Source organism: Leuresthes tenuis, unplaced genomic scaffold (genome assembly GCF_036924035.1).
Source record: "Leuresthes tenuis unplaced genomic scaffold, fLeuTen1.0.hap1 SCAF_15, whole genome shotgun sequence".
Taxonomy (NCBI): domain Eukaryota; kingdom Metazoa; phylum Chordata; class Actinopteri; order Atheriniformes; family Atherinopsidae; genus Leuresthes; species Leuresthes tenuis.
The window spans coordinates 3,726,079-3,739,356 of NW_027325369.1; the positions used below are offsets into that span (position 1 = coordinate 3,726,079).

Consider the following 13,278-nt stretch of genomic DNA (forward strand, 5'->3'; position numbering starts at 1 on the left):
AGTGTAAGACAGCCATTTAATAATACTTTAATAATGATTTGACGGTGTACAAATTATCACCACGCATGGAGAAGATATGGCTTTTCGGGATTAAAATGATATGACAGAGAGGATATGGCTGGTTCTAAAGTTTTAGTATGTAATGTTCAATGAACAGTCCGAGTTATCCGTATTATGAACTTTAATGAGAGTTGGGAGAAGAACACATACACATGGCTGCTGTACATGCTCACATTCCAGTCTTGCTGGTCTACCATCTCAGATCACTACGCAGCCTTAACTAGTCCTATTTATTACTGGACACTACATAGTATAAATCAATTAGTACTAACATCCATCTTATCCAATCATGACTTACGTTTGGCAGGATTAGGGGTACACCTTAACAGGCCACCAGTCCATCGCAGGGGTTAACTCAATGAGAGAGACAACCACTCCCACTCACAGTAACATGCACATTTTTGCACCATTTCCATGTTGACAGTACATGTTTAGCATAATTTATAACTTGAGTGTGTAAGAGTTACTTGCTCCATGCTGACATCACAGTGTGACACTTGGGTCATTCAAATATTCAATTCAATTAAATTCAATTTTATTTATATAGCGCCAAATTACAACAATTGTCATCTCAAGGCACTTAAGTAATATAGTCCAATTCAAGCCAATTGGAATTCAATTCATTGTAATCATAATCCAATTAATTCATATAGAGCCAATTCAAAAATTTATATCCTAGCTAAGGAAACCAACAGATTGCACCGAAACTTGTCTTCAGTCCAATCTCCCGTCCTGAGCATGCCTGTGGCGACTGTGGAAAGGAACGACTCCCTTTTAACAGGAAGAAACCTCTGGCAGAACCAGACTCAGGAAGGGTGGCCATCCGCCTCGACCAGCTGGGGTTTGAGAAGACAGAAAAGAGGGAAAAGAGGGGGGAAAAACACCATAACACCATTCAAAGGATATCTGTTGGAACAGGGAAACACAAGTTAATAACCACAATAATGTCATATGTACATAAAATCAATTGAGAAATTAAACAGGGAGAAAAAGAGAGCAAAGTGAGGAAAGGTGTGACAGATGAGGTCCCCCAGCAGTCTAAGCCTATAGCAGCTTAACTATGGGATGTTTCAGGATTACCTGAGCCATCCCTAACTATAAGCTTTATCGAAAAGGAAAGTTTTAAGCTTAATCTTAAAAGTGGAAAGGGTGTCTGCTTCCCGGACATTTACTGGCAGCTTATTCCACAAGAGAGGGGCCTGATAACTGAAGGCTCTACCTCCCATTCTACTTTTAGAAACTCTGGGAAAAACAAGTAAACCTGCAGTTTGGGAGCGAAGTGCTCTGTTAGGAAGATACCTTACAATGAGAGCTTTAAGATATGATGGAGCTCGGTCATTAAGAGCTTTATATGTGAGAAGAAGAATCTTAAATTCTATTCTGAATTTAACAGGGAGCCAATGAGGAGAAGCTAAAACTGGAGAAACATGATCTCTCCTGTTAGTTCTCATCAGAACTCTGGCTGCAGCATTTTGGATCAGCTGGAGGCTTTTCAGAGAATATGTGGGACAGCCCAATAATAAGGAATTACAGTAGTCCAATCTTGAAGTAACAAATGCATGAACTAGTTTCTCTGCATCACCCTGAGACAGGATGTTCCTGATTTTAGCAATATTACGAAGGTGAAAGAAGGCAGTCCTAGAAACCAGTTTTATATGTGCGTCAAATGATAAATTCTGGTCAAAAATAACTCCAAGGTTCCTCACTGTAGAACTAGAAGCCAAGGAAATACCATCTAGAGTAACTATATAACTAGACGATTTCTCCCTGAAGCGCTCAGGTGCAAAGAGAACAACTTCAGTTTTGAATTTAAAAGCAGACAGTTCTGAGTCATCCAGGTCTTTATGTCTTTAAGACAGGCTTGTAGTGTGACCAACCTATTGGTTTCATCTGGTTTCATAAATAGAAATATTGAACTCCGTTGTCCTTGTCAGGGCAAGGGAGAACACTAAGTTGACAACTCTTTGCATTTTGGGAGAGCCTCATCAATTCAAATCCCTCTTCACTTTTGGAAAGTTGAGAAAAGCCACTCTGTGAACTCCCCTGGGGGTAAAAATCTAATGAGAAATAATGGCTTCTTAAAAATAGTAATAAATTAAAAGAAAAATTACAATAAAATTATTCATTCTCACAGAAATTGTACATGTACAGCTCAGGTACCTAAAGAAAAATCTGGGGAGAACTAAGTGATTCATAGTCTATTCTTAAAACAACAAACATAAGCAAGAAACATACTAATGACTTTTATATATACAACATTGTGCAAAAGTCTTGAGTACCCTCTAATCTATTTATACAGTATATTGCCAGGGAAACAGAAACAGTATGAGCACCTTTATTCTTCAACACAGTCCAAACCTTTCCTGTTCTCTGTCAAAATGTCTAAATAATGTTGAGGTTCTTTAATCACTTTAATAGATTACAAAAAAGTCTGGGTCCTTGGAAGCAAAATATAAAGAAATCAGGGTGGCCCAGACTCACATCCAATAACACCCTTAGGAAATTATCATTTTCAATCCGTTTTTGAAGCAGATGTGGTATCTTTGTGCGAAAGGCAGTAAAACAAGTGTTTAATTAACAGCACTACCATTGATGTGGGCACAGCTTGGTTGCCTTGGCCTGGTGATTGTTGAGAACAATTTTGATAATTCAACTAGAAAGAAGGAAATAATGTATTTGATAACAATTCCAAGAACCACCAAATCACATTTCAATGATAAAACTAAGTGCAGCTTAAGTTTAGGTAGATTTCATAAACTTAAGTTGCCTTGATATACTGTATAATAGTTTACCAACTGCATCCTGTTGGTGGTAAGCTATTATATAACCCAACTGTTATATAGTATATGCTTTAGCTATTGTATTGTATTTCCAGCTATCACTCAACTTACTTGGCATCCCTAGTCTTGCTGAAAGCTGTTAATATGTTGGCAGTCAAAAGTTTGAACACACCCACTCATGTGCTAATTATAAATAAAGTGAAGACTGTTTGTTTGAGGATATTTAATGCTCTTAAAGTCACTTATTTCTTAATTTTGTCTTCACTAATCTGGTCCAATGGTCTAGCTGCTTGCTGCTTTTAAAGCCAGACAGTCTCATCATAAAACTCTCTGTTCTGTCATTCTCCCTCTGTACTTTCTTTAGTCCATCTCCAATTCTTCCTTATACCAGAAAAGCCTCAACAGAAGTCCATACCATCTACTATACTCATTACCACCTGTCTCTTTGCTCCTCCTTTGTTCATGTCACCGCTCCACCGAGATGATAAATCAGTCTAATGGGAAAAACAAAATAGTTTCAAGTTCATCTCTTGTACATTGATACATTTCTTTCAACCTTTCAATTGCTCTCCCTTTACTGAAATATAGTTGCCAAATAAATAAACTAAGATCCACATAGGGCTGTGGATCCCTGAGCCTCTGTGTTTCCACTGCAGGAACCAGGAAAAAAATCACCAGGAAGTGTATGGAGGAAAATCACCATATTTTTTTTTCATTTTTACAACAGCTGTATTAAGCAGCAGCACTTTCAAAAGTCTAAGTATTTGGGGCTTGCAGTTCCAAATATTTTTGATAGGTTGGTCTCTTTAATTATCTCACTATCAATCTCAGGTGAACTCATAAAATCAAGGAAACAAGGACAGGAGTCGAGGCAGCAAGCTTAAATTTTTCCAAAAATAGGAAATCAATATATATCAATATATGGGCTGCGGTTACAGTCCCAACTTGGCAAGAACTATCCATGTGTGAGGAAAAAACTGCTGTTACTTCCTCTCTTAATCCTCCTTTTGATATTTTAAATATAGCATCCTAATATCGCACCTTCCACTGCCCCTCAGTCCTCTTCATTCCTTCTCCACCCCCCCACCTTCTCTGTTTTCCAGAAGATGCTGCACAGGTGTTCACGGTTAGCATGTGATTAGGAATGCATGAGTGAGGGATTTGTACATAACATTATGTGAAATCGAGTTGAACAAGACTTTATGCATGCAGTCCCTCCATGTTGGATTGAATTTGTTCTCTGGTTTTCTTGTAAATAAAGGATGGTAATTGGAATGCATGGTCCATACATTGGTAGCAGTTCATAAAAGGTTTTGAGAATGGAGACGTCACAATGTTTGTTATCTCCTCCTCCCTCTGCTGCTTATATGGATTCAGTCCCTGCAGATAGCAGCAGCTAAGTTTACATTGGCTAGTCAAATTCGAAGCTATGTGGCAAACTAAGCAAAAAGTTTCCAGAGTCTGTCACACAGACATACTTTTGTTTCAGCCCTTTCATAACCATATATCTGCCTAACAAGAACACACTCTGCGTCAAACACCTTAGCAGTGGATGGAAGCAGTGGGAAATCTCACTGACGTACACGTTTACGCTTGTACAGCAGCCAGTGCAATGAAATACTCTTCCTGGTTTTGACTTATACAGGAGATGCTGCGATGATGTTCAAAGTCAGATTATGAATGTTTGTTGTGCATGAAAGATTAATTCCCAAACAACATTTTGTGGAATCAAGTTGGAAATGGCTTTAAATACCCAGTGTCTTTAGAGCTGTATGTATATATTGATGCTGTAATTTAAGTTTATCTGGCTGTTCAGGGAAACATTTATACTTTGTTTTCCGCCATCTCTTTTGCAGGGCTAACGTGAAAGTCGATTTTTCTTGGATTTACTTTGTGTGCAGTGGAAAACATTGATTTATTCTCTGGTGTTTTTCTTTTGGATTAGCCCTGTGTAAAGGGATAAAAGTCTGTCTATAGCTTCTACTGTGCATCACAGCTCATATTAGTAAATGTCTGATAGTGTGTGTAGATGAATGAGCTTGCAGACACATATACATGCACGGCTACACTTAATCCTCATGTTCAGTCAGCTCAAAAAAAAAATAAAAATCAACAATAGTAACCAGCAGCTTCAGTGCAACAGGATCAACCATGTGTCTTTTTATTGGGCAAAATATATTGAAAAAAGTGGAAGAGTCATGGGTCCAGCTTTGAAAAGCCCTAATGGGTTCTTCAGAGCGCTTTAGGATAATGACCTCTTCAGCTCTCCAACCATTTAAGTGATCTCCAGTTAATTGGCCAGGAACCTCAATCATGTTGGTATTTCCCCCACATCTGACCTTGCTCTCTTTTTATCCATTAGCTGTGTTTCTACTCCACACTGTCCAGGGAGCCTGCAGAGAAAATTATCTTTGAATTAGAAGCTGCGTCTCGAAGAGAAGTCTTCACAATTCACACCCCCTTACTTACTGACAAACTAGATTTTTCTTTTAATTTTTTTGTGTGCTGTAAGGCAACCCAGTCAAACACATTGCTGCTTTTTTTTAGTTTCTTCAGTGTTGCACATGCTTCATTTACTTCATGCATGTTCAGATTTATTTGTCATTTTAATGCTCAAACCAAAGATGTGCATTTGGAAGTGCCAGAAGCCACAAAAGCTTGATTGCTCTGATCGTATTTCCTTTAGCTATCTCATTAATCCACCTTTGTTCTAACTGGAGGCTTGTGCACAACTTTTGTGACAAGACAACAATAACATGATCAAAAAACTAAACTTGAATCTGCTGATTCATTTGCTTATGTAAAAAAAAGTGAATATTTGCTTACTTTTTCCTTGTCTTATGTGATGATTAATAGCATTGGTGAAGTGTATTGTGCACTTTTTGTTGAGTTTGTTACATTTACTCAGGTTTACTCAGGAGCTCTGCCTTTCTATGTGAGTTGCCTCCTTGATTTTTCACCAATTTCAAAGCAATTTTTTTCCCATGACCTTATTTGAAAGGAAAGCCAGACTTTCCTATAATTTATTTAATTATCTATTCCTTTAGTTGTGCTTATATCTGTAAAGGGCAGTGGAGATTTATGGTGGCGCACATGAGTCCCATCCCCCCACAAGAGCCTTGGCACAATAGACCTGCCTGTTGGTCCAATCTTGCATGTGACAAATGAATGGTGACATCTGTGTCCTGAGGCCTCAGTGGCACAGCGACTGGGGATGGCGACTGCCGGGACGGGATGAATATTCATCACTGGGTGCTATTTCACCCCATCTGCTCCTAACCGGCTGTTCCCTGCTCTCTGATAGAGACGGAGAAGGAGAATGATGATGATGATGAGAAAGATGCTTTCCTCAGATGCAAGACACAACTCAGAGTGGTGGGTATGGAGAGAAAAAGACAGTGGATAAGAGAGACTGATGCGGGGGGTGGGAGCGTATGGCTTTAGATAGTTAGACAGGGACAGTACAAATGAAAAGGTACAGGAGGGTAGAAAGTAAAACATCAGGCAGGGCAGGTTGGGGCTCGGAGGAAGAACAAGGAAGAACAAGTGAAAAGAATTGCTTTATAGAGATGAGTAAGAAAGACTTAGGAGCAACAAATGGAGGTGAAAAGTGTGGAAGTTTGGTATCAATTCAATTCAATTCAATTTTATTTATATAGCGCCAGATTACAACAATTGTCATCTCAAGGCACTTAAGTAATATAGTCCAATTCAAGCCAATTGGAATTCAATTCATTGTAATCATAATCCAATTAATTCATAGAGAGCCAATTCAAAAAATTAATATCCTAGCTAAGGAAACCAACAGATTGCACCGAAACTTGTCTTCAGTCCAATCTCCCGTCCTGAGCGTGCCTGTGGCGACTGTGGAAAGGAACGACTCCCTTTTAACAGGAAGAAACCTCTGGCAGAACCAGACTCAGGAAGGGTGGCCATCCGCCTCCACCAGCTGGGGTTTGAGAAGACAGAAAAGAGGGAAAAGAGGGGGGAAAAACACCATAACGCCATTCAAAGGATATCTGTTGGAACAGGGAAACATACGTTAATAACCACAATAATGTCACATGTACATAAAATCAATTGTGAAATTAAACAGGGGGAAAAAGAGAGCAAAGTGAGGAAAGGTGTGACAGATGAGGTCCCCCAGCAGTCTAAACCTATAGCAGCTTAACTATGGGATGTTTCAGGATTACCTGAGCCATCCCTAACTATAAGCTTTATCGAAAAGGAAAGTTTTAAGCCTAATCTTAAAAGTGGAAAGGGTGTCTGCTTCCCGGACATTTACTGGCAGCTTATTCCACAAGAGAGGGGCCTGATAACTGAAGGCTCTACCTCCCATTCTACTTTTAGAAACTCTGGGAAAAACAAGTAAACCTGCAGTTTGGGAGCGAAGTGCTCTGTTAGGAAGATACCTTACAATGAGAGCTTTAAGATATGATGGAGCTCGGTCATTAAGAGCTTTATATGTGAGAAGAAGAATCTTAAACTCTATTCTGAATTTAACAGGGAGCCAATGAAGAGAAGCTAAAACTGGAGAAACATGATCTCTCCTGTTAGTTCTCATCAGAACTCTGGCTGCAGCATTTTGGATCAGCTGGAGGCTTTTCAGAGAATATGTGGGACAGCCCAATAATAAGGAATTACAGTAGTCCAATCTTGAAGTAACAAATGCATGAACTAGTTTCTCTGCATCACCCTGAGACAGGATGTTCCTGATTTTAGCAGTATTACGAAGGTAAAAGATGGCAGTCCTAGAAACCAGTTTTATATGTGCGTCAAATGATAAATTCTGGTAAAAAATAACTCCAAGGTTCCTCACTGTAGAACTAGAAGCCAAGGAAATACCATCTAGAGTAACTATATAACTAGACAATTTCTCCCTGAAGCGCTCAGGTCCAAAGAGAACAACTTCAGTTTTGTCTGAATTTAAAAGCAGACAGTTCTGAGTCATCCAGGTCTTTATGTCTTTAAGACAGGCTTGTAGTCTGACCAACCTGTAGGTTTCATCTGGTTTCATAGATAAGTACAGCTGAGTATCATCAGCATAACAATGGAAATTTATGCCATGCTGATAATGTTACCTAATGGAAGCATGTATAAAGTAAAAAGAATCGGTCCAAGCACAGAACCCTGAGGAACTCCATGACTTACTCCAACGTGTGAGGAAGATTCTTCATTTACAAGAGCAAACTGGAATCTATCAGATAAATATGACTTAAACCAGCCTAATGCAGTTCCTTTAATCCCAATAATATGTTCAAGTCTCTGTAAAAGAATGCTGTGATCGATTGTATCAAATGCAGCACTGAGATCCAAAAGGACAAGCACAGAAACAAGTCCGCTATCAGAAGCTAACAGGAGATCATTGGTAACTTTCACCAGTGCTGTTTCTGTGCTATGATGCACTCTGAATCCTGACTGAAACTCTTCAAACAGATTATTTCTACGTAAATGATCACAAAGTTGAACTGCAACTATTTTTTCAAGAACTTTAGACAAAAAAGGGAGATTGGATATAGGTCGATAATTAGCCAACACTTCTGAATCAAGAGTAGGTTTTTTAAGTAAAGGTTTAATTACAGCAACCTTAAAAGTCTGAGGTACATATCCTATCAACAAAGACCGATTGATGAAATCCAATATCAATATCATACTCCCCCTTTCTCCCCCTCAAAAGCTCGACTGCCTGCTTACCTGCAGACAGCTGGCTGCTGCTGCACTCTGGTCAGAGGATAAGCAAACAAGATTGTTGCACACAGATGGGACTGTCTGAGATAGATGGCCTTGTTGCAGATATATAAATCCACACACCAGCATACTCACACACACACACACACACACACACACACATACACAAGTCTACCCATGGCCTGACTGTGCCATTGCACAGCAGCATGGATGGACAAACAAATACCCCCTCTTGCACAAACTGATGGGAAAAATCAATTCAGGCAAAACACGTCTGTAGATTTTGTGTTCATGGTAGGAAAGCAAGGCTGCGGTGGAGGGGATGGTGTAGTATTTGATTCAGCACTTGCGGGGACAAAAGCAGTTGGCAAATCTGTCTGATTTGCCTGTTGTGATTGGCTGCCTATAAAAAGGTACACTCAAGACAGTTTGTCTCTGTTTGTGTGCAGCTGAGCACCCATTAGCCTCATGCTTCCTTTCAGCATGCCCGTCTGTATTGTGTCCTTGTCTTGTTTGTATGAGAAACCTGTAATCTTTCAGAAAGCAATAATGAGCAGGTACCAAACACGCGGTCAATGATAGACATCTCTAAATCACTGAGGGTGGGGGTGTGTAGAGAAATGAATGAAAAAGTTTTTTTTGTATTTTTCATTTGTCAGCGAGGTACAACCGTGACAGCTTTGCTTCCCACATGAAAAGGAAAAATGTGAATGCAGATGACTGTAGGCTTTGTCACCTCTTGCCTTTTTCAGCCTTGTTTGACATGTAAAAAAAGAACGAGGGAAATTCATTACCTGTAATGTATTCCGATACACCCAAGTGCCAGGTTTCATCACAGATGAAGAACACAATACTCCAATTTGGTCAGCATTAGTATGTATGCAAGTTCCTATAAAGTACTGATCAACTGTAATAATACAGCTGATAGCATTTTTTTTTGTAATATATGCAACAGTCTTTTGTCTTTACACATGCAATTCTTCAGTCAATTGTTCAGTACAAGTTAATGACTGTTTTATGACCCCAACCGAGAAAAATTAATATAAATGTGCAGCTATGGGGCCTTATTCATAGCCACATGGGTCATTTTTACAAACTAGAAGATATATTTGCACTGTTGTTGCATAATCAGGAAAAAACGAGCTTTCAGCTTGCCACATCAGATTCTTCGCCATCTATAGATCAGAATATGTGTTGACAGTTGTTGAGCATAACTCTACAATAACATACAAAAAACAAAATGTACAGTCATAATACATAGGAAGTGAAGGGTTCATCAAAGTTTCAATCATCAATGCATTTTGTCAACTAAAACAGTAACATCTGTGTGAGCATAACTAGGAGTCTTCATCTTCGCAGCTATGAAGTAGGCCAGGGATTTAATGATAGCTTCTTCCTGACATGCACTATCCAAGTCCGCTTTTCTTTTCTCATTCATTTTTTCACATTGTCTTAATTGACTTGAACGTCCTGCTCCCTCTCACGTACAGCGTGTGGCATTATAGCACATAATAAGGGAAGAGAAAATGCTATTTAATCAAATGTCATCATAGCTTATCTTTAACAACACAGCTAAGACGTTATCATTTCTTGTTCCTGGGGTACCAAACTAACTGCATCTTGCTCACTCTATCGTAGGAAAGCGATAGATGGGTGACCAGGTTAGTGGTACAGCCCTTCTTTATCTTTTACCTGGTGACTAGCTGTTTTTCTCTTATTTATTTATTTTTTCCCAGAACCACAACACGAAAAACTTTTGTGTGTGTGTGTGTGAGTATTGAAAATATATATTGCATTACAGGTCTCAAATTGAGACCTAGAGATAACTAGATCCAAATGAAACTGAACGTGCATGTAGATGACAGTGGATCGGATTGAGTGTTCTGCGCATGCTCGAGATTTTTTCCCGGGATCGTCATCCGGATGTTGAAGGAGACAATATTACTGTTGTTGTCGCAGCCGTCGGAAAGAAACAAACAACGTGATGGAGAATGCGCCGTTGTGCATCGCGTTTGTGCCATAACCGTGACGTAGTTTCATCATACTCTTCGTTCACCATCTTTCTCGAATGCCTTACTTTTGTTGTTGTTGGTGAAGTGGCTCTATTAGTGATTGAAATGGATACAGCGCCACCTATCATACTGGGTATGACATGTTTGTGCCAGTGATTCAATTAATTCACCGCCATATATCCAAGGATAATCACCCTTGCTCAGATAAGGAGCATAACCGAACTACAGCTATAATCGAGGTAATCTCATCATGTAGACCCACTGAGTGATGCTTAACATTGTTAAGATCCCCATGACTTTGTTAGACAAGCAGTCAAATCCTCAAAAAAGTACACTACACAGCACTTCATGTTGATGAAGAGAAGAAGATGTAAAATGTGAACATCTAAACAAATTTCCTGTTGTAAACATTCAGCTCACTGGCCAAATTTCTGGTTCAAGCTTCTCCTTTGCATGTCTTCTTAAGTACCACTCCAGATAAAGAAGCTTAGACAACCCGAGCAGGAGCCAGCATGTCAGGACGCGGTGGGAACTTGTTAAACTATGTGTAAATTACATAACTGACATTGGAAAGAAGTGAAATCATGATATATTCTCCAATGAGTGAAAGTAACCCAGTTGTCTGCCTTTGATACAGGTGCTGTAATTTCCCAAACCCCTGCCCTTTTTAAAATCAGAGTCGTAATAGAAGCAATTTCGATGATCTGCAAGTGTATGCCTTGATAGAAATCCCATCTCATCCGCAGAGAGTAAATTCAGCACCAAACCAGTTGTATTTTATCAGTTTTTCCAGCACGTTGCCCAGGTATTTTACTGACAGTGCAGGTCCCTGTGAGATAAATGGTGTCAGCTGCGATCCCAATAAGAACAGCCATTTTCACATCATTCCAAAAGATTCTGACTCACTGAGCTTGATAATGAAATCCTTTACAATTTAAATGCACGTACTGTGAAGCGGGGCTATGATCAGCAATATATTAATTTAACAACACCCGTTTAAGAACATCTACATCACAAAAAGTAGACATGGAATATCTCTGGAGATGTAAAGATGTTGAAATATTACACACTATTGATCGTTTTAGCTTTGAAATCTTAGTTAGTGATTTAATTTTTCATTTAAGTCTTCCCTCCTTTGTCCCTTGATTTTAACAGACAGATTGCTCACACACCAAAAATGTCTTCTAATTTAACCTCCTTTCCACACCCTAAAACCAGCCAGTTACTCTCCAATTTAAATATATATTTAATTCTATTAAGGTAAAGTCATTCTTTTTCATAAAAAAACATGTTTATCCCTGCTCTCTTGCAATAAAAGATTGTTAGCTTAGCTTTTCTCAAAAGGAAAAAATGTTAGCCTAACTTATACAATAACAGAAAAGTTAAGATTAGACTCACGAGTTATCCATCCATAGTGTAAATCTGTGCGATGCACTCTGCTGCAGCGTGGGTTTGGTCTTGTTCTAGACATCTGATTTCTTGCCCACATCTCCAGGAGCTCAGTAATTATAGGTTTGTGCCCATTTGAATTCAGTCACATGATTTTCTTTGGAGTGAGCCTCACTAGCTGTTTCCCCTGCCCCCAGTCTTTATGCTACAAGGCTGGGTAAACATGATCTGTCTTCTGCTCTGCACTCAATACACAAACATGAGTATTGCATTTGAATTCTCATATCATGCTTGGACAGACACCTTTTTCTTATTTTCCTTCTCAAAATGTTCACCTGAAGAACTTGACAACATAGATGTGTAAAACTTGGCACAATATAACTTTCATGAGATACAAATGCTAAAATCTGAATGATCAGCCTTAGCCTTACGATGTGAAATGAAGTTTTAATAATAATATTATAATATATATATATTGGTGAGTGGAGTGCAGCTGGGGGAAGAAACAGAAGTGACGTGGATGAACCTGGTGGCAGGGCAAGAGAAACTAAGGAAAACATGGCCAAACTAAAGACTAAATCAGGAGCTAAAAACATAACAAAACTAACAGATGTGACAAAGTTGAGTTATCCTACACCTTCTGCTCCTAAAACAAACTAAACTCATTGAGGTATGGACTCCACTAGACCTCTGAATGTATGCTGTGGTGTCCATCTCCATGTTATCAGTAGCAGATCCTTTAAGTCTTTTAAACTTTAAGGTGGGGCCTTCATGGATCGGACTTGTTTGTCCAGCACATCCCACAAATTTCCCATCGTATTCCTGAGTGATTTTCACACTGTAGTAGGGTGTATTATCCTATGCAAAGAGTCTTCAGTTGCCTTCAGAGAATTCCTTGTTCAGGAAGCGGTGCGTAGGTAATATAAGTCAAAGTAGCACCCACTTGAATGGCATTACCCAAAGTTTCCAAACAAACCATCACTCTGCTCCCTGCTGGTGTGCCTTCTTCCCACAGGTTTTCCCCATGAAAGGGACACACATGCACCTTGGCATTCAAATGTTCAAGAAAACACAATTGTCAAGGCCAGGCCACCTTCTTCATTTGCATTGTGGTCTATTTCCTACATCCATTTCCCCATTGTAGGATGTTTTGGTGGTGGGTACTCACTATCCCCATTTGACCCCTGTCAAAGTCGCTCAAATCCTTTTTTGCTTTCTTAAGAAATAATGTTCACTTGCTGCCTAATAACTCCTACCCACTAGCAGGTAAAAAGATATGGTAAATCTTTCAGCTGTCAGTAGTAATAATGTAATTTTGTCTTTACAATCATTGTGTTACTAGTAGGCCG

The 13,278-nt window shown here is 39.2% G+C and overlaps 1 long non-coding RNA gene across 1 annotated transcript; it reads right to left on the bottom strand.

Annotated features, from left to right (window-relative positions):
• Positions 1-5,001: 5,001 nt before the first annotated feature.
• On the bottom strand, positions 5,002-8,606 carry LOC140270789 (uncharacterized). Its single transcript, XR_011907723.1, has 3 exons — positions 8,535-8,606; positions 5,978-6,137; positions 5,002-5,233 (listed from the first exon to the last, which is right to left on the bottom strand). It is a non-coding gene; the product is annotated as an uncharacterized lncRNA (long non-coding RNA).
• Positions 8,607-13,278: the final 4,672 nt, after the last annotated feature.